This window comes from Nanorana parkeri, unplaced genomic scaffold, assembly GCF_000935625.1.
Source record: "Nanorana parkeri isolate BGI_ZX_2015 unplaced genomic scaffold, ASM93562v1 scaffold1197, whole genome shotgun sequence".
Taxonomy (NCBI): Eukaryota; Metazoa; Chordata; class Amphibia; order Anura; family Dicroglossidae; genus Nanorana; species Nanorana parkeri.
In genome coordinates this window covers 297,582-320,374 of record NW_017307465.1, presented here as the reverse complement: position 1 = coordinate 320,374, position 22,793 = coordinate 297,582, and the positions used below count along the sequence as shown (strand labels likewise).

Below are 22,793 nucleotides of genomic sequence, written 5' to 3'. Positions count from 1 at the left end.
TCCATCATTTCCCTTTTAAAATGAATCTACTTGAAACTCATGCTCTAAAAGGAACCCATTAATGTGGAGCTTTGGGCACCAGCAATGATTTCCTGATTTAAGAAGGTCATGTGCAGCAACATCCACAAAGGAATGTTGGTTGAGCCTGGACAGCAAATAATCTGCTTTGCTTTTTGTCCTAACAAAGGATGCACTTCATGTTTCAGGTTTTAGTGACAGTCAGTCAAAATGGAACAGGATGAAAGAGGCAACCCAGATGCCCATTGGAATTACCACTATCTGCTACAATGAATAGTTTTCTGCTATATATCAGCTCCTAAATTAAATGTATCTGCTGATCTTACTAAACTCAGGGCTGTTAGGTGAATTTCCATTCTAGCTAGAATATAATGCCTGTATGCAATACAATATCAGATGTTTAGGTTTTGTTTTTGTGAATTGGGCACTTGCTCTCGGTATAGCAAGTTTATGTGCCTTTTTAGTTACAAGGTATACCCTTATATTGAATAGCATGTTAGTCACACCTACAAAAGTTGAAATGTTAATGAAGGATCTTTTCTCTCCACCTCCTTGTGCATGTGTATTTCACTATATTTCTATACATTGTCACTAGCCATTGATCTAGTGTGGCAATGAGAAAATTCACATTTTCAACTAGTCTAACTGACTGCCCATTAAGCTGGCAATACCAATTACAATCTGATTGTAAAATCTACCTTAGATTTACAAAAACTGTGCAATATGAGAGCTGATATATCTCAACAATTCAATATATAGCCAATCAGGTGGGCATTTGCACTACATGGTTATTAGATCTAAAAATGGTAAGATGTATCAGATTTAGAGAGGAAATTGTATCCTTGATATATTCACTCATTTAGAACAGGGCGTGCAGCCTTTGCTATGGAACTCCAAGCCAAACTATCAATATTTTTAGGTCATCTGATTGCTAAAGATAGTTATTCTCTCAAAGACCTTTACGTTTTGGGGGGCCAGATCAATGGTAAGCTGATAACTGTGGTCTATGGAAAAAGGAGGGACACAATACTTGTGATCATGACCAAGGATGGCTGGACAGATAAAATATAAAGAACATGTATCATGTAACTCTGCTTTGTTTCCCACTGAAAAAACGACGAAAGATAGGGAGTGAGAGAAAGAGAGAGACTAAAACTTGTTCCTATAATATTGTACAAGTGTCCAATTTTACAGAGAATTGTTTGGTAGCAAACCGTGATAATTTATGTGTGTCAGCTATCAAATGATTGATACAATTCCTTCCAAAAACATTTGACACAAAACTGTTTCATCAGCTTTAATGTCTGAAATGTATATTGCAATTACAAGTTCAGTTATGGTATCCCTTAGCTGTGCTGGGGCTATATTTTGCTCTGCATGAACTTCTGTCCTGCCATTCCTAGTACAGCTCACAGCATAGTGTGTAGTAAGGAGTGAAGTCATATGGCCTCCGAGTATGGTCTGTATGTGCCCACTGTTGCTGAGGCTCTGGTGCTGTTTTTAATTTTCAGAAGATGTTCCACCTATCTTATTTCTGTCTGTTTTATTGCAGTTTCAGATAGAATTTCCCTGAAGACAGAAATTAGCCATAGAGCACACAAAAACAACTGTTCATAAAGATGGATGTTTAAGACAATATATTTCACTGCTGGAGGGACTGTAATGACCGCTGATCATTTTCTAAAATTGAGGAAACAAATTGTTTCCTAAAACAACTTCTGTTCCCATTTTACCAAGACCAGATACAGGCACTCACATGCATATGTTTTACACAAGTAGCTGCTTTATAGTGACTGTATATAAAGAAGTTGTGAATCTGCATACATAGACAGAAATATACATGTACGTGGAAAACAAAATTGGGGCTGACTCTACAAAATCCAGTATTTGGAAGAATATACTCCATTCTTTTCTTAGCTATAGTTTTGGAGCTATTGTCTTCCAACTACTAGAACAAAGGGGGCTACAAATGGATAGGCTTATGAATAAGAATTATACCTTTGTTCAAAATGTAATGTTTGCTTTCAATAAACATTGTGGATGACTTTTGGAGCAAACCAAATTATATGAGAACTTGATTGGCCAGGTTGGAACTCTTTAGAACTCTGGAACTCTAATGCCCAGACTAAGGAATTCCATTATAGTTATTACAACTTATGGATGGCTTTTTAGCTGGACATTTCAGTAACTACATCAAGTCAAACCTGGCCAACAGTGTCTTATATCCCTCAAGGACACCAGTAGTGCTATCTCTACCAAGTTCCTGGGCATACATAGCTGCTGAAGCCATTGTGGTTGGCCACAACTTTTCCTACTGACTTTTTAAAATTGTGAAGAATACAGTAGAAGACATAAGTGTAAAAGGAACGCTTGAAACACCATGCTGGATGGAAACATGGGGGGAGTTAAATGCTATTGTAGGGATCTCACCAATGGAATTTTCAAAAACCCATTAGACTCCACACAACCTATAGATTAAATAACGCTTTATATTTGCTGTTTAACTGCCTTTTACACTTTTCACCTAGCCTGGGAATGTCTGTAAATAAAGGAAAACAGTAGAAGTACAAATGTGGAAGTTCAAGGAGTGTTGAGAGGAGTCAAAATACTCTCTGACATCAACCATCATCTTCCCTGCAAGTTATTGATGGATGGACTGTACATACAGAGCAATCAAAGGTAGCCTCTGCCTTGAATAGTGGGTTCAGTTATAATAATCACATAACGTGGCTAGTAATAAATTATCAAAACTTGTACAACAGGGCACCATCGTGCAAGTGAAGCTAGGAAAGCCAAGATCTGTAAATGCATTCCTGACCATGTGAATTTCAAAGGTTCCCTGTAAACATTTCAGCTTTCAGAGTCGAGTATATTGTGACTCATCTCACAGCAGAGCTTAAGAATGTATTTTAGTCTATATCATAATGAGCAATTAAATGTTTCTATTTCTTCCTGAGTTACCATGAATGGTTTATGTCAGAGCTGATTTTCCTACATTCTCTTTATACTGTACAAACACAGCAAGCTAATAGCAATGTCTTTCTTTTAATCAGGGTGTAGGGATTTAATTGAGAAGTTGGTATGTTTGCATCCAGCACATTTTTCTTGTGTAACTATTGCAGCGCTGAGCAGGATGGCGGGCGTATGCAACTGACTGGCTGATGGGTCGCTATGTATATTCCAAACCTCAATGTCCTTTTTTTTGTGTTTTTTTTTTTCTTTTTTGTAAGAATGGAAAATACAAATAAATATAAGCAGACCTTGCAGAATTTAAGCTAAGACATGTGTTCCCTTTTTTATGTTTATTCAGGATTTTTTTAATTCCTCATTCTTTCGTCCTGTAAAACAAAAAGCAGACTGGCAAAGGGGAATGTTTTCTCTGACAAGTAATCTTGTAATCATGTACTGGATATAGCTAACTTTATGCATGTAAATAGCGTCATGGGCACATTTAAAGTACTTATTCACAGAACTAGTAATTTTTTTCCAGAACCTAATGGGGGGAATTTCTAAAAACTGGAGCATACAGAATCTGGAGCGGTTGAACATGGCAACCAATCAACTTCTCGGTCCGAAGTAAAGTGAGCCGAATGCTGTTCGGCTATTCACTTCAGCCTGGTACGGCTGATTTTGGCCCGTACATCGGCTAAAATCAGCTGTACATCTGCTGCCTTCAGTCAGCTGTTCGGCTGAGCCGAAGTGCAGGAGGACTTCGACTTAGCATGTCCAACTTCTGGATCGGCTGAGCCGAAGCTCCGGCAGCTCACTCGCTGCCGTTCGCCCCTATTCTCTTAGGGGCCGAATGGCAGTAAGTGAATAGCCGAATGCCGGCTCAGCTATTCTGCTCTGTACCTCCGAGGTAGCAAACAGAATAGCAAAACAGTTAAATAAATGAAAATGAAAAAAAAAGTTGAAAAATTATTTAAAAAATTTTAAAAATAGGAAAATTAAAAAACAAAAAAAGATATTTTTAAGAAAAGAAAGAAAAAAAATGACGCAAGCCGACCTGACTGCACACAACAGACTCCCACCACATAATGAAGCATCTGACAGATGCCGGCAAAATTAAAACAATTGGGCGGAGCTAGGGGTGACATCTAGCTCCGCCCAACTGTTTCCTACTGGCCGAATGAAGCAAAGGGCAAAGGTGGCCAAAGCGAGCCAAAGGATCAGCCGAAGCTATGGCTGGATCCTTTGGCTCTTTAGTGAATAACACCCCATATGTACATGAGGGCAGCCATATTTGCTCATTACATATGTGCACTCTGCTTCCTGCTACACTATAGTTGTGCTATACTGCCTCCTCTCACAATGCACATCTGTGGTTAGACAAACCCATTAAAAACAATGCATTCTTTGTGTAGTGATAGTTTATTAGTTGCTAACAGAGATGGATAAACTGTACTGAGCCACAGAGAGCTCCTTCTAGAGGCTAATCAACAAATATATATACATATATACCATGAAGAAATTTTTAATACAAAAACATGGAAGAATGACAAGGTCATATTAAAAATTTCTTCATGGTGTAATATGTGTAAAATGTTGTAATAATAGCTCAAAATATTTGATCACCGCTATTAGACATTTTATATTCCCTTAATTTTAGTATAGGTTCTTGAAGCATTCATCTTCTTGCATTAGATAGACTGCGGAATCCATAATACAATATTTGTAGGCAGTGCAAGTAAATGGACAGTTTGGGTTGACTCTGAAAGAGTTCAATCAATTTTTTAGCCTGTTGAAGAATCTTGTTCACTCTTTAGCTGATCTACCAATAATTGCATTATGTACATGCTGTCATGCAATCTGAAACCAGATATGCTTTTGTATGGGCATCTATCTGTACTGCCCTCTAGTTACAGTGATAGAGAATCCAGACTTTCTCACATTTGCTGTATTTACTGACTGATGCCTTCAGTGACTTGACATTGCTGCCAGTTCAGCTGGGTTAGGGCCACTAAAAGAACGGTTTTGTTCTTTCACTGACTTCAGCAACATGTGAAACGTTTTGTGTTCTGCCAGCACAACAATGGTTGCATATGAAGCAAACATATATTTTGTGTTCTACGTCTACCCCAGGGTTGCCCATACTGCAGGCGGCAGCAGGATGTTGATGACAAAGGCTCCTCTATGATCTTGAAAGCTCCATTCTTCTGTATGACATATTATTTTAACTGCATGTGGCCTACATAGTTGTAATTAAAGCATATATATGTCTCTCCAACTTTAATGAATTCCTTGTAGCAGATTCTGAAAGCTAATTGAAAAGCGGTTCTCAAATAATTTTACTTAACTCTGCATCTCTGAATTAATATGAACACAGTAGACACAAAACATATGAAATTATGTTATGCTATTTTTTTTTTATTTGTGTCCACCAATTCTTATAGAAATGGTATACTATGCTACTGTATGGAATAAAATATGTATTATATTAAATTAAAATTCTATCCTGCAAGAGTGCTACATTTAGGAAGTTCACTTTGTTTACATAAACCTGACAGGTAACCCACTGCAACCAAACGCCACAGGGCTCAGTGCATGTCTACCACCAACCAGATTTAAATGTCCTGAATACTGACACCTTGATGCATCAGGTGGACTGGTGCACACAGCACTTCCTGGATAAATACATAAAACTCTGATCAGATAGGTTGCATACATTTTATATAACTCATGGCTTCTATTTTAATTTTGAATGAAGTGTACCATTATTAGCAATATACAGGATTCATATAGTGCTAACAGTTTGCACAGCATCCTGCATAATAAACGGAGACAGTAGAGTTACAACAGAATTCAATACAAGAGGGTTAGGAGGGCCCTGCTTGTAAGAGCTTACAATCTAAAAGAATACATTCATTTTTGGTATTTCATAATTAAGAAATATGTTTGCCCTGATAAATATGTTTTGTACCAGTTCCCTCTCTAAAGGATTACATTACATTGTCCATTATAATTAAAATACTGCATGCAAAACAAAGACCAATCACATTTCTGATTCCAGCGTAGGTGATAATGGAAGGTGACTGGTTTATATGGATTAGTGGTTCCCAGGTTTGAATGCCAATCTCAAGCCTAAAATCACAAGCAAACATTACCAGCTCAGTAATGCTGGAGCTGAGGAAAGGGGCATAAGACATGTGGATCAGGAGCTAGGGTATGGCACACAGTTGTATGCACTTTGTATGAGCACCATGGGGTTGAGACTGTTCACTAAGCAAAGGTTTGTGAATAAGGTGATGCTCTGTTCACTTCCTCCATTTGTTAAGTTCATGATTGGGCATTCAGAGCGAGCACAACTTCACCTTGTTTATTAATTTTCCCTTAGCAGCGTAACCCATACTCTCTTAGTAAATCAGCCCCAATGGATAAAGTGGGGCATACAGTCGAAAGAATACACTGGCCTTTCAAGGCCAACTTAAAATCTAAAGGATGTCTATGGATAACATATACAGACATCCATGTAGATGTTGCAGAATGTTTTCAAAACTGAAGACAGTTAGGAAATAGTTGAATTCCTGGGTAAAATATTGAGGTTTAATTACCTCATTGAAACACACTGAGGGGAGTTCATCAAGACTGGAGCAGACAAAATCTGGAGCAGCTGTGCATGGTAACCAATCAGATTCTCTCTTTCATTTTCAAATCTTAACTGAACAAACTGAGAATAGAAGCTGATTGGTTACCATGGGCAACTGCTCCAGATTTTGTCTGCTCCAGTTTTGATAAATTCCCCCCACTGTGGATTATAATATCATATTTTCTTGTGGGGATAAGGAGGAATCATCGCCAAGCATAACTTTCCAGGCATGCCTGAATTTGCTGTTGAAATTGTTGAGACACGTATTATGTGATGTCTGTGATGTAAACCACCAATACAGATGTCACCCACCAATTTCAATCTACGTTCACCATGCTTATAGGCTAATATTACCACAGGCAGAAGGCAGCCAATAACTGCTCATTAGCACTAATTCAGAATGACATCAATATTCCTAAGAGATCATTAGAGCTATCCATCTAATTACCACGGTGTACTTTGTAAATCAGTGTTTAGGAGGAAACTGAGCAAAGTTTTGTCCATGTGATTCCCTTGTCCTCTAACCATGCACCCTCTGTAATAATAGTAAATAAGCACCATTAACTATTAATAAATAACCAAAAAGCATGTCAGTAAATTGCTTCTGATTAGCAATAAATTCCATCTGTCTGCAACCAGAGAAAGAACAATAATAGAAACGCAATTGTTAAAATTCTTTTGAAGAAGCCCTTCACGATCAAAAAAGCTCTTGATTTTATAACCCAGTGGCTAGTTGCTTCTTGGAAGAGGAAGGTAATGGGTGAAATTTTCAGTCCACCGCATTCAACCAGCTTTTACATTCAAATTACATCAGAATGGATCAATGCATGCAACCTATGCCAACCACATTTTCATTTAAAACTGAGAAATCGTTTGAACTCAAGTATTGGTGGTAGGTTGCCTTCACATCTGTGAAGTCATTTTGTGGTCCAAAACTGTTTGGGAGAAGTAAAATTTAGGTTTGTACTTCAAGCTTCGTATTAAAATGTCTGGCCCTGTGTCTCAGATGCTAAAGGAATGTAACAAAGATTAAAATGAAGTGCATGCACAAAAGAAAGAGAGAAGGAAAATATTTAGGAAGAGGATGGGCAGCAATGATCATGTTGTGGAAACCACAAGTGAACTCATGTTGGTGTCGGCCCTGTCACTCATCTTGTGACCACATCTTCCACCCGCTGAGAGCAGTGACCTGTGCTCTTTCACCTCTCACTGCTCTTTACTCGTTCCTTGGTGTCGTTTCACTGCTAAAGGAGGAAACCTTAAACTGGAGAAGATATGCTCTGCTGGAAAGGTCTCCTTTACATGAAGTGCAATATCCCTTAGCAACTAGTCACAATGTAACTATAATCAGATCACAGATTAATTCTGACATTTTGCTGATATAAAAGGAGTTACTTAGAAAGACATCAGTCACCAAGTACATGTATCAGGTTACTAATTAACAATGTTTCTACCAAGTCTATCAATGTTGACAGTAAAGCTGGCCATATACTGTTAGAATTCTGGCAAATTCCAGTGAATCTTCTGAAATTTAAATTGTGGGTGGATCCTTCCGACACAAAAAAAAAAAATAGAAGGAGCCAAAATTGTCTGACAAACAGTAACTGCAATCTTGTCTGACAAACAGTAACTGCCACCAGTGGCAGTCAGTGTTTGGGTATTCTAACAGCCGACATACAATAGCCAGCAGGGGAGATCCCTCCATGCATGCTAATTAGTATGGATGGGGAAATTGACCAATTTTCTATACATGCATGTGCAGCTTAACATGGCAATGTTAATATAAAATTAATTACTCAATGTAATATTCTAAAATTCGAACTTAAAGAAACCTTTTTACAAAAGTGTTAAAAACATAAATAAAGGTTTCCAAAAGTGCTTATGTTCCATTACTAATCGCTCAGCAATGGCAGTGTAAATTTATTGTAATGTGAATTTTGGGTTAATTTAGATTAATTTGTTTTACACATTATTATGATGATGTTTTATGTTATTTTAAAGCTTATATAAAATCTTTCTTTTACAAATAAACTTTCAGGATAGGGTGACCTGCTGTTACAGATCATTACAGGTTTTGAAAGAGACAGAAGAACAGAAGCTGTTTGCTTTCACACTGTATCTTTCCAACTAAGTCTGCCCAGAACTGTACAAAGCATCAAGAGAGGAAGGAAGGATTGGAATGAGTCAATTAATCATTGGGTTAATTTACTAAAGAAACAGAGAATGATCACTTGGCAAAGTGAATTTTTACTTTGCAAAGTGTTTTTTTACTTTAAAAGGTGAATGTTCACATAGCTTAGTGACTATGGTAAAGCTATGTTTACTTTGAAGTTTCCAACCATCCACAAAAGAAATAAAAAAAAAGTGATTTTTTCTTATACAAGATTGGAAGAATAAAGTGGACACAGCTTCATGTTATTCCCTAAGCTAAGCAAACATTCACAAGTGACTATTATTGTTTGTAAAAAGTGTAAAGTATATTTTCAGAAGAGCAGTTAAATGTAGCCTGGTAAACACATGCAAAGAAGCCTATCCTTTCACCTTCTGGCAGGAAATATGTAAATAATAAATATTATTTTGCAATATTTCAAATTATTTTACAAAAAAAACATTAAAAATAAATAAAATTGCACTTAATTATTGCTGGCATAAAAAGAGAAAATATATGCAAAATATTATACATTTGCTTTAAAACAGAAAAAGCATATATTACTTTGCCACAGCCAGTGCTATATGAACTGTGACTAATCGAGTAGTATTGTCTTGCTGCATGTGACAAAATTGCTTTAAAACAATGGTGTTAAAATGAAAAAAAAATTGCATTGATGATGCATCTCACAAACTAAATATTTTAATTAGAGAAACCTGATCTTTAGTCGTAAGTCATGAGATCAAAAGCATAATTAATCTGAATCTAGTCATACAGAGACCAGTGAGCAGCCAAAAATCCACGAAAGGGCTTAGCAGCCAAATAGGATTTTCCAAGTCAGATAAACTGAAATGATCACTCTTTGATCTCATTAGGAACCAATAACAATGGCATATAAAACACAGGGGGCAAAGCCAAAGGCTTCTCCAGAGGTGACAAAGGTGTCAACAAACAACTACTTAATCAATATTTGCCCAAAGAGACTACTTAAATACATCCTTTTCACATTCTAATGTCTGGTTGTAAAACAGCTGTAAAGCAACCCCTAAGATGAGGTATTAAAACAACTTAATTACCTTTTTACTGTCCCCTTTGCTGTATATACACCCAGGATTAACCATATGTCTGCTGTATGGCACCTAAACAGCGGAGGCTATACAGGAATACTGAAAATAGTGTTACTGTACTTGAAGGAATATTTACTAGAATAAGAAATATCATTTAATGACTATATTTTCCCTGGTTTCTCCTAATTATAAACAAAGGAGAAATTTATATTTACCAGGAGTGATGCTAAAATAAATGTAACAAATTGGTGACTTGCGTTTTTGCCTCAGAGAGATATACGTCAGAATTGTTAAATCTAAGTAAGGCTACATAAACATCACTTGTGCTAATCAAGCCATGTAGGGGTTAACAGCAAAGTTATTCTGGCCATTGGAAGTGCTGGTTATACCTTCCAGCAGAATGGAAAATCGCAGCAACCAATAGCCAAATGTTCACTCGCTGCAAAGGAAAGGGAATAACCATTTACCATAAGTATGCACTACATTGGAATGTCAGTCAAGTTGGAGACAAAGGTCATGGTGAATCCAAAGGGTATACGGCTCGAGCTACGCAAAATAATTCTGCAAGTTTCTTTTATGGTGAAATAGACTGAAGTAAGACACTTCCCATGGCGTTCAACTCTTATAATGTATCTAAAGACAAAACCATTTTTTTGGGATAGAGTAGGAAAGAGTAGCTGTTTCTGTTCCACTTGGGAGACTTCATTTGACTTGTGGAGAGCAATTCCCTTCTTATACAGTTTTCATAACAAGTCTCCCCATTGGAATATTTCTCCTCACTTCTGGTGACACCTTAAACATTTTGCATTTCAGCTCACTTTCTGACATAACAATGATCACCAAAATAAACAGAGAAAGTAAAGCTGCCCATACACTGGTAGATTGTCCTATGAACATTCATATAAAAAATCTTGTCAGAGCATCCAATAATGCCATCGTTGTAGAATGTTGTTCAAATGTTTGTTTGATTTTAACATTCGATTTTGGAATAAATGGAGTTTTCTGAATAGGAATCACATTCACTGATAGAATTTTGTCCATTTGAGAAAAAATTTCCATCCAGCTCCTTAAATTTTTTTTGTCACTGCAGTTTAACGTCCCTGGCGGTATGATTATTCAGGATTTTAGCATGCCAAAGCGGTACATTGTTTTTCATGGCAATTTGTTGTTTTATATTGTAGTCCTTTAATTCTTAGTAAATCTTAGGAATAACTCACCTAAATCTGTCCAAACAAGAGTCCGGTAGACATCCCAGGTATGATAAAGTTTGAAACACGAAATCATAAATTATAATATAATAAATAATTATAAAAAATGATAATATAATCATTAAAAAAATGGTCCATTAAATGGGAATTCTGGGGGCGCTGCCTGATCCGTACCATAGTCAATAGAGTACCAAGTTGGCACATCACTGAGCTCAGTCGCAGAATCGTCGCTGTCATCACTTTCAGTGTCTGATGACGAATTTCCCAACGAATCGCTATCACTCAATTCTGCAAGTGATTCCAATTTATTATTGCTGTTTTCTAGCTGGTCTAAAACCGCTTTTGACCTAAAGGGACGCTTTTTGGATGCCATGGACTTTCACAAGTTTCCAGGCAGAATGAACAGTAAAAGTGTCAGGCAGGGCACTAGACAAAGCTATAGGGACAAAATTGAAGTGAAATAGTTTGATACATAAATGTAATTATAGCAGATTACATTGTATTGTGTGTATCTTGTGTAAATGTCATGTTTGCACTTTTGAATTTCCCGCCGTCCCCCGCTGTGACGCCTGAAAACGAAACTGAAAGCCAAATGCTGGCATCGGCCGGGTGCACACTGCAGAGGACAGCGCGGGCTCGCAGGAACAAGGTAAGTGACACTTTTCATGGGCCTCTTGTTTTTTGTTAATGCGTGATGAAAACATTTGCTTGTGAGTACATTTATCCCTTGTTTTATTTATCTTAATAAGCGATTTTACACACGGAGGTGGCGCTCTGTTCCCTTTTGTTTTCTATGTTCGTGGTGGAAGCCCCAGAGCCTTGGATGAGCAGCCCCTCAAGTCTGTGTGAAAAACTGTGATAAACTGTTGAAAACTTTGAGTATGCAACAGCAAGTGGATCGTCGAGCTGGCAGCCATTAGCGCCAAGAGTTAAAGAAAACTGTTTGTCTGATACAACCACTACTGGACTAGCACTATAACCACTACTGGACTAAGACTATAACCACTACTGGACTAAGACTATAACCACTACTGCACTAGCACTATAACCACTACTCGACTAGCACTATAACCACTACTCGACTAAGACTATAACCACTACTTGACAAAGATTATAACCACTACTGCACTAGCACTATAACCACTACTCGACTAGCACTATAACCACTACTCGACTAAGACTATAACCACTACTTGACAAAGATTATAACCACTACTGGACTAGCACTATGACCACTACTCGACTAAGACTATAACCCCTACTGGACTAGTACTATAACCACTTCCTGACTAGTACTATAACCACTAGTTGATCCAGAGGAAGGCACACAAATACCTCTAACAAAGTGCGGTCCAGTTTGTCTCAGCTAAGAGAAATGGGATAACTTCCTCAACCAGCTTTCTACTTTTCAGGAGAACTATCCTGTTAGTTCTGATGACCTTTAGGAAGTAATACGCTCTGTACATATAGCAAAGTTTCACTTGCAATTAGTGTCATTATTTAAATGAGGATTTTTAAATAACAGATTTTTAAAATACATAGGTTTTCCTGATGGCAGTGATTTGCTAGCACACAGAACGACACAGCTACACGGCTGTCTGTCACACACAGTTACCATCCAAGCACGTATGATCTAGGCTCAGACATGACAGAAATGTTATTGACAGCCCTGAGATTTACTGCTCAGCGATCCAGTCCATTTCTCCTTGCATGAAGTGCAGGGCTGTTGTAGTTCCGCTCCATTACTCAGAAGGAGTGTGTAAAGCTGGAGGAGCCCCAGGCATCTCTACTACACAGGGGAGTGCTATGGCCACCAAGTGCCCTGTTCACATCATACCCTCCGAGGGATCATCTGTCACAATTATTAACAGTTAAATAGCTGATCAGAGAGAGCTGTAATGGAATGCACCCCACCTCTCTGTATTGGTCATAATCTAAGCGGAGACTTTCAGTTTCACCCACTGAGTGCTCAGACAAAATACACTTGAAAAAAAAATATTATTTTTTTCTTAGAGTTTTGCTTGTTTTTTTTAAATTATTTGTACACATGTTAAAATGCACATTTTAGGCCTGAAGATTGCTTTAAACCCCTAAAACATTATATTTTCTGACAGCAGAGACCCAGTAGAATTAAACGGTGGCAGTTGCAATTTTTTATTTCACACGATATTAGTGCAACTGTTAACCAAACCCATATTTTCAGTAGAAAATACATTCCAATTAATTATTATTGCACACAAACACAATATAATACCCCTTTTTTGGTAAATATATTTATTAGATGAGGTTATGTTCAGTAAATAGATACCAAATAAGGGTTAGGCTCCATTCACATAGAGCGTTTGCATTTCCCGCGTGGTTTTCCATGCGGAACGCAAATGCTACATGTGAAACAACTGCACGGATTCCGCTCATTTGCGGCCATTATGTAGCCGCGAACGTGCGGAATTTGCCGGATTATCACGCCTGCACCATTTTAGGTGCAATAGTATGAACAATGCACATTGAAGTGTTTCTGTTTGAAGCGGCTTTGCGCGTATTCGTACAGCCGAATACGCCCAGACAGCCGCTCCAGTGTGAATAGAGGTTGTTTTGTTTACTTCATTGATTGTTCTTGTTTAACTTTTGTTCCCTCTGTGTGTGTTAAATGTTATTTGTATACTGTCACTTTTTGTTTATTTTTTTGCTGTTTATGTCTTGTTATAGCACAACTACAGGTCTAGGCTAGTTGCAGCTTCTGTAACCCTGAGGAGCAAGGTGCAGCTTGTTGCGGCCCTAAAACCACCTTCATTTTGCCTTCTCCATTGACTCTAATACATTTTGCTTAAATTTCAATGAAATCTCCCAATTATCACCAAAATTTCAATTAAAATTCTAATTTTTGCTCATCCCTAATTTTAAGCTTGAGTCCATACTTCCCTTCAACCTAATTGGGTCTGTGGGCAAGCATGCCTATTCCTTGTCTAGTAAATCCCTCTCAATATCCACAGACTGATGACCTATGCCTTCTGTGTGTGTAGAACTACAAGTTCCAGCAAAGCTGGACATTTCCCCAGTAAATTCCTTCTCCAGAGGAAAAAAAAAGGTTTGATTGATCTATCACTCCTGCAGTGTGCAGCAGTCCAGCAGCACTATTAGGATTTTGCCAGGGAGCTGACTATACACCCCATAAAAAAGACTCCCCGGCATGGTGCTTACTTCCAGTGTGTGCCATTTACAAACAGTGAAATGAGTGTAATACATGAATAAACATTAAATCAACATGTAGACATTGTAAATTATCCCCAGGACTGCTCTGTGCTGCCGTGCAGGGATTTTAAAGTTCTTTATTGAATTATACAGTGATGTAAACTACGAACTACACCATGTATAAACTGCACATCTGTCTTTGTGCATAGCCATAAGACTCATTGTCAGTCGTTGTAGTTTGTCTCTGCCCCGTGATACACACTGAATGGTCACAACTGTCTACTAGGCTAGGATTAACAAACTTTCTAACTAATAAATATATTTTAGATTTGTTGGTTGGGCTTTTGAAGGTCTCTCATTCAGATAATTATTTTTAAAAATGCTAACTTTATAAAAATGAGTTTTTTTATAATTGGTTATCACCGTCTAGTTCAGTAAAGGATGGATGTGCACTCCAATGGTCAGAAACTGCTTTATATATAGACTGTGTTTAGCTGCATGTATGTGAAATGCACCATTGAATAAAATAGTAGAGCTTCATACTTTTTTTTTTGGTATAAGACTTGATTGCTCAAATGCAGGCCAATGCACCAAAAAATGTAGAATGGAATTCTCTCCAAGGCACCTCAAAGAAATTTTTGGTGAGAAAGGACCCTATAGAAATCAATGCATTTCATACATCTGTAGCCCCCATCACCTTTTGTCACCTGTCACCTGTAGTCAGCCTGGCTAGATTTGTAGTGGCAATTATCTGGTTAATCCCAGGTGTCTAGCCTTGACTTACCCCCCTGGGCAGAGTGTGACTCTGTCATATTGTGGGACAGCCAATGGAAGATACTGTAATGTATGCACAGTACAGCAGCCAATCACTGGGCTTATTTCAGCCGGTGGTGCATGCTGGGATAGAGTACATATATTGGGGGATCTGCCATGTGCTCAGACGAGCCGGGACCAGCTGGGTCCTGTTCAGCCTGCCCCCCAGGCTAGGCCGAGGCCTGGGAGTGGGCATGGGCTGGTGTGGTGTGAGGAAAAAGATTTCCCTGAGCCCTCTAACATGAAGGAGGCCTGTGAGACTGAAAGAGGAAGAGAACCGGGACCAGTGCAGGCTCTTGAAGTACCCTGGAACTAAGTGGACTTCAGAGCATGGTCGGCGTCTTTCCTGATTGAGGATCTGCATCCATCCTGTCAGTCTGTTACATCAGTGGCTATCTGCTGTCTCCCAGGTGGATTTGCACTGATACATCTACAAAGTCTGGTGAGTCTGGAGCTACTGATGGCTACCCCTGGACACTTAGAACCCCTATACCCTATCTCCCATTGATGTTCAATAAATTGTTTACTTAGCATTTTACTACTGAAGTGGACCTCAGTTTATGGGCACCAGAAGTGGGCGGTTAGTGCTATTGGGAAGGCAGCTGAAAATCATCCCCTAGACCGATTATAAGTGAACCGGGCAAACAGCGGCTCCTACGGGGGTAGCGCTACACATCCATATATTTTGCCTACCCTGTAAAAAGCAGCAAATTTATGAGAATACATTCAGAGTTACTAAAGGCCTTATGCATTGTTCAAAGCTCTTAGAGGAAAACTATGGATTAAGACCAAATGTTTCCAATGGGACATTAGGTGCATCCTTATCACTGCACACCACTGAAAGTGAAGCCAAGCTGCTCCATGCAGATGTATGGGATTGCGTCACTGAAGGTATCACAGCACTGAAGCTGAAACAGCTAGGGTTAAATATTATATGGATCTCATAAACTGAAATAATAGATTTTCCTACTTTACAGCCTCACAAGGCTCCAAACTCCATTACATAAAGGTCTGTTGGTGGGTCACCTGTCCTGGTGGACCTGACATAAATACCTTTTTTTTGTCCCTTTGCTAATATGACCCTGGAGAGTAGTAGTGTATAGCAGTTGACCCTGGATAGTAGTATCAAGATGACCATCTAACTGCCACATGACTCTGCTTGAGGCAGATAAAAGATAGGCAACAAGTCCCTGATTGTCAGGTTGCATCTAAATATTTAAGCTCTGGGCTGGCAGTCGCGTGTCCCATATACAGCACTGCTCTGTCAACATCCCGTGACCACAGCAACAAAATATGTCTGTCCCTGCAGAGAAGCTTTCACTAAGAACAAAACCATGTCTGTGGAGCTGCCATGTGTGCTTCTTATGCCAGACCCCTTTCAACTTCCTTACAAAAAGTCCCCCATTCAAAACTATGCAACCTACTGGCTGCCAGCTAATAGAGAACTACAAGTACCAGCAGGTGGGCACCTAAAGAGCTGGTTACATGCAGCGGTAAAAGGATAGTGTGTGCCTGTGTGTGATCTCATTTACAGAAATGAATTTGCTTGGTAGATATATATACTGTTCTTTCTGCTTAATAGTGCAATATTGCTGCTCCTAATGCAAGTCTATGGGTTGTCTCAAATCCATAATGATTAAGCGAACACACTAAAATATGTTTGTGCTTTGTCTTGTAATTGATGTTATTGATTTTTTATCTCGAATGCCATTGGAGTGACAATCAACAGAGCCCTGTACAAATACCGTCATGAGTATTTGGTATCAAAATTACTTTTATGTCAACTTTACAAAAGGATCTCAAAATATGTGCTTGCTAGAATTATACAATAGCTTTCCCTCAAAACTAATATATGAGCATTACATGCTATCAGAGAAAGCACTGCCCAGGCCCAGAGGAGTTTGATTTGGCCACTGGAGGGCGCTAAGCATTCCATTTTATTTTCATCTGATTTTATATCACACTCCTTGCAGTATTTGACTTCTATTAGGCACCATGGAGATCCTTTCCTAGTGCTTAGAAAGCCCTAAACATGTTGTCCAGATTCTACCACCACAAGGGGTTAAATAAAAGAAATAGGGGAGGCTGTAGAAATTTCACGAATGTTTGCCTGGGGCTAGAGAGGGCGGGAATCGTTCAAGATGAAAGTGAGAAAGGAAGAAAGAAGTCAATTTAATCTGCCTCCAGAGCTCAGAGATTGGGAAGAGTTTGCACAGAGTCTATTGGGGCTGAGCGCCTGACCAGGGACAAATGCATTGTGACGCCGCCTGGGGGCCAGTTCCACTCTGCATGGGGGAAACACAGGGACCCATTCAGCTGGCAGCCCTTTAATACACTCCGCAGAGCTGTAAATGTCACACTGAGCAGCAACAGAAATATTTAGAGGACCCAATTCACGTTTAGAGAAGACAATGTGAATGAGGACACAGAATGAAGGGAAAATAAATGAGCTCTTCCTATTTCTGTTTTTAGTTCCCATATGGTCTAGGAGGCTTGTCCCAAACACTGAACTCTGAGATGAGGCCAACTCCATAGAAAAGACACTTCCAATTCATCCTACTAATATACAGGCCTTGCCATAAGAGCCTTACAACAGTACAAATAGAGACTTCTAATTCACCCTACTACTAATATACAGGACCTATCATAGGAGTCCTACAAATGTACAAAGATTGACTTCCAATTCACCCTACTACTAATATACAGGACCTATCATAGGAGTCCTACAAATGTACAAAGATTGACTTCCAATTCACCCTACTACTAATATACAAGACTTATCATAAGAGCCCTACAAGTATACAAAAAGAGACACTTTCGATTCACCCTACTACTAATATACAGGACCTATCATAGGAGTCCTACAACTGTACAAAGAGAGACTTCCAATTCATACTACTAAAAATACAGTACCCATCTTAAGAGCCCTACAACTGTACAAATAGAGAATTCCAATTCATTCTACTAATATTCAGACCTTGCCATAAGAGCCCTACAACTGCACAAAGAGAGACTTCTAATTCATCATACTACTAATATACAGGACCTATCATAAGAGCCCTACAACTGTACAAAGAGAGACTTCCAATTCATCATACTACTAATATACAGGACCTATCATAAGAGCCCTACAACTGTACAAAGAGAGACTTCCAACTCACCCTACAACTAATATACAGGATTTGTCATAACAGTCATACAACTATACAAAGAGAGACTTCTGATTCTCCCTACAACTAATATACAGGACCTATCATAGGAGTCCTACAACAGTACAAAGAGACACTTCTAATTCACCCTACTACTAATATACAGGACCTACCATAGGAGTCCTACAACTGTACAAAGAGAGACTTCTAATTCACCCTACTACTAATATACAGGACCTACCATAGGAGTCCTACAATTATACAAAGAAAGACTTCCAATTCATCCTACTAATATACAGAACTTGTCCTGGAAATCCTACAACAGTACAAAGAGATTCTTCCAATGTATCCTACTACTAATATACAGGACTTGTTATCAGAGTTCTACAACTGAACAAAGGGACTCTTCCAATTCACCCTACTAATATACAGGACTTGTCATAGAGATCCCACAACTGCATAGTAGAGACTCTTCCAATTCATAATTAATACTACTAATATACAGAACTTGTCATAGAAATCCTACAACTGCATAGAAGAAACGTTTCCAATTCATCATTTCTCCTACTAATATGAAGGACTTGTCATTGAAGCCCTAAAACAGCAAAAAGAGACTCTTCAAATTCACCCTACTCCTAATATACAGGCCTTTGTAATAGGAGCAGTGGGGTAACAATCACCATAGCGACCCAGGCAGCCGATATGGGGCCCCGGGGCACATGGGGGCCCGGCCAGGACATCCCCCTGATGCCGTGCGGGCCGCCTGGGTCGCTATGGTATTTCAGGCTGTTGGCTGTCACTGGCGGCTGTGAGGAGAAACATGCAGCCATTCACATGTGCAGCGGCGCGTACCTCCTCACAGCTGCTGAGTCGATGACAACCAGCAGCTTCAGGGGAGTTGGCTGGGCCCGTCGTCGGCAGGGATGGAGGAAGCGGGGCCCAGCGATCGAGGAGGCAGGTCTTAGCAATGGGGAGGCAGGCACGTCGATCAAGGAGGTGGGGTCCAGTGACGGAGGAGGCAGGACCAGCAAGCGATCGTGGAGGAGAAGGAGGCCCTGTGATTTCTAGTTACGCCCCTGAATAGGAGCCCTACAACTGCATAGAAGAGACTCTTCCAATTCATCCTATTCGTAATATACAGGACTTGTCAGAGGAGCCTTACAACTGCACCCTGGGTTCCAGAGCCAGCTTCTACATTTATGAAACTGCTACTAGAATGACCAGGGAACTAAGTCAACAATGATACAAAAAGCAATCATTCACAGCAATGGTGAAGTGGAGCTATAGGGTTGATTTAGGGCCCTTTTGCACTATGGACTTGTTACAGCAAGCATTACCATAGCATCACAAGCATCACATTACATGCGTTATTGCACTATGCTGTCCTTCATTTTAAATGGCACCCCAAAGCACCTTGCTGACGGGTGTGCATTGTGGTGTGCTGCCAGAAATAGCGTAATGCATTTATGTGCATTGTATTATGGCAGACCAACACACCTCAACTGACTAAAATTGTGCAAAAATGCGATAGTGTGGAAGAGTTCTACACTGCCACACTGCGTTATTACACACATTTGTTGCAATGCATTGCGTTAAGACAGCCTATTCATTTTATTTGGCTGCGTAATGCACCAAAAGGCGACAAAAAAGCTGCATGCAGCATTTTTGTCATTGCTGTGCATGGCATGCTTTGGGGTGACATGCAATTCATTACGGCAGCATGGCAGTGTGAATAAGGCCTAAAGGAAACTGTTCACTCAGCAAAGTGGATGTTTACTTAGCTTAGTTAATAAGTTAAAGCTGATAACTTCACTCAACCAATGATGCTAACAAAAATCATAGTTCCTCACACTGGGTATTCAAAATGAACTCAGGTTCACCTTATTTACTATTATTTCACATTCATTTTCAACTTTGGCAACTGATGTAACCATGAAGATGATTTCAATAAACATTCCCTTTGTTAAGTGCACTTTATCTATTCCTTTAGTAAATCAACTCTAAAGTGGCTGCTCATATTTTTTAGCACAATCCACCACTGGAGTTTTTATAACACAGATTTAAATAATATAAAGATACATAATATATAAAATGATTAGAGAGAGAGATACAATTCTATCTATGTTACTACTATTAAAAGCAGTGAATTCATACAATAATTAACGCAAGCAGTCAATTAGTCATAAGTTAAAGGAGTACAGTAAAGAGTTAACCTGTCATATTTTGAGGCAGGAACATTTTCATCCTGCAAAGCTGGTGGCATTTATTTCTGGAGCTTCAGAAATCTCTACAGAAATCAAAAGCAGAGACGAGAAAAGTTTCCTTTCATACTTAGTTGCATTGTTCCTAATGATATCCATTTGTTGCAAAATGCATCAAGAGTCTGCTGGTGCTGTATGGAGCCGAAGTCCCTGTGACTGCCTCCAGCCTGTCACCACCACAAGGGGGCGCCAGGGACTTGGAGCTACTAGCTGCCCCAATGCATTATTCATAGTAGAATTTCTTGGAATGCTCAGACATGTTTTATTTGTCACATCTGTATGTAAGTATCCTATTATCTATCTATCTATCTATCTGGCTATCTATCTAGCTATCTAGCTATCTATCTGGCTATCTATCTATCTAGCTATCTATCAATATCTCTCCATCTATGTCCTGGATGAATGGAGGCAGCCTAGAGGGGTTAATGGTTCAGTAAGTTTCTTTCAGCCATCCTGCAAGCCCAGAGACATTTTGTAGGTAAAAGTGGCCTTTTTTCTTTCACAGTAAAGAGTCCATAAAACTCTCAGTAGCAGTGGCTATTGAATTATTCATCCCTCATTGCAAGCCCATAATGTCTTTTCTGAGGCTTTTGTGGGGCAGCTTTCTCACTCTTTTCTCCCTGAATTATAAAAAAGGCAGCCTCTCCTTTGTCCAGCCCAAGCTGCTTCTAGCTGAAGCTTTGTCTGAGCAAAGCCAAAGTGTGAGTTTCAATGGACTCTCCTTCCTTTGTCCCCCAAGTTCATCTCCAAGTGTAGATTGTGTATGGAGAGGCTCCTTTGTCATCGATGGAAAAGTTGTACAAATGTTTGACCAGCTCATTTGGTACTTTTTGTCCCTTCTAGTGCCTGTATAGGGACACCGATGGCAATAATAGAAGACAAGCCCAAACTGCCTAAATCCACTGGGGCAGAGACAGGTAGACGTATAGTGGGAGGAAGACTGCAATGGATATATCTGGGCGAGCTATATACACAGCAATGACAAAATGCAGGGGTACCTGAAATGTTGCTGAATTTACATGGTATTTCATGAGAAATTGGTAAGGCTTTCTGGGGTGCAACCCCTCTCCTGTTTATTTTTAGTTCTTGTCAGGAACACATCTGGGAATTAATTCTGTTCCTTTGCTGGTGCTGTACACCCTCATAAACTATCTATATACACATACTGCCACATACATATGCCATCAAGATGATAGATAGATAGATAGATAGATAGATAGATAGATAGATAGATAGATAATAGATAGATAGATAGATAATAGATAGATAGATAGAGAGATAGATAGATAGATAGATAGATAGATAGATAGATAGATAGATAGATAGATAGATAGATAGATAGATAGATAGAAAACCAGACAGATATATCCCCACTATACTAAAGTAAACATATCAATACACACACACACTCAGATTAATATTGCCATATATTATCTGGCATTCCTTAAGCCTGGGAAGACCCCTAACACATGTCTGACAATAAATAACAGACACAATTATCTATAATACACTGGGACATTTCAGATTATCAAAGATGTGTGTTAGAATTGCTTGTGGCTTCATGCTGGACCTTAGTAAGGATTGTTCAGGGTGGCCCCTCAAATACCACAACTGTATAGATGATAGATAGATAGATAGATAGATAGATAGATAGATAGATAGATAGATAGATAGATAGATAGATAGATAGAAATATATGACAAAGATAGATAGATAGATAGATAGATAGATAGATAGATAGATAGATAGATAGATACTGTAAGCCTGCTCCTTATCCTCACAAATGACCCAATAGACAGTTTGATTTTGTTTTCTCTCTCGGAAAATGAGGATAAAAATATGCACCTATTAAACTGCATCGGGAAATACAGGGCTTCTGTTTCTAATTTCTTCTAGGACAAATGTTTCTGTTGGAGTGGAATTATTATCAAAGGCCCTGAAAACAGCTGAAATAAGTTTGTGTATTTTGAAGGAATAACTCCTGTGGTTTCCTATTGAAGTCTAAAACTAATCTTCCAGGCTCTGTAAACTTCCATTGGACTTTCTTCACCCCTCCTAGCCCCCCACCCCCCTGTATACTATCTGCCCCTGCCATCACCATGTACAGGTCCCATAGCCGGGGATCATACGTGTCAAATAGGAGCAATCGCTGCACAATGCTGTACACATGCAGCAGAAATAACAGATACAGCCCAGAGCTGAGTGTATACTGACAGCACAGAAAGCAAGATCCATCATCAAATGTATTAAACAGTCTTTGGAAACACTTCTCCATAGCAAACAGGAAACCAAAAAGAATACTGCAAGGCTCCACAATCACAGCAAATATATCTGAAGTGCCTCCTCCACATAT

At 39.1% G+C, this 22,793-nt stretch overlaps 1 protein-coding gene across 5 annotated transcripts in view; it reads right to left on the bottom strand.

Moving 5' to 3' along the window:
• Positions 1-22,793, bottom strand: part of PAX3 (paired box 3) — a 61,119-nt gene that overhangs the window by 32,945 nt on the left and 5,381 nt on the right. The gene's annotated exons all lie outside the window — the stretch shown is intronic.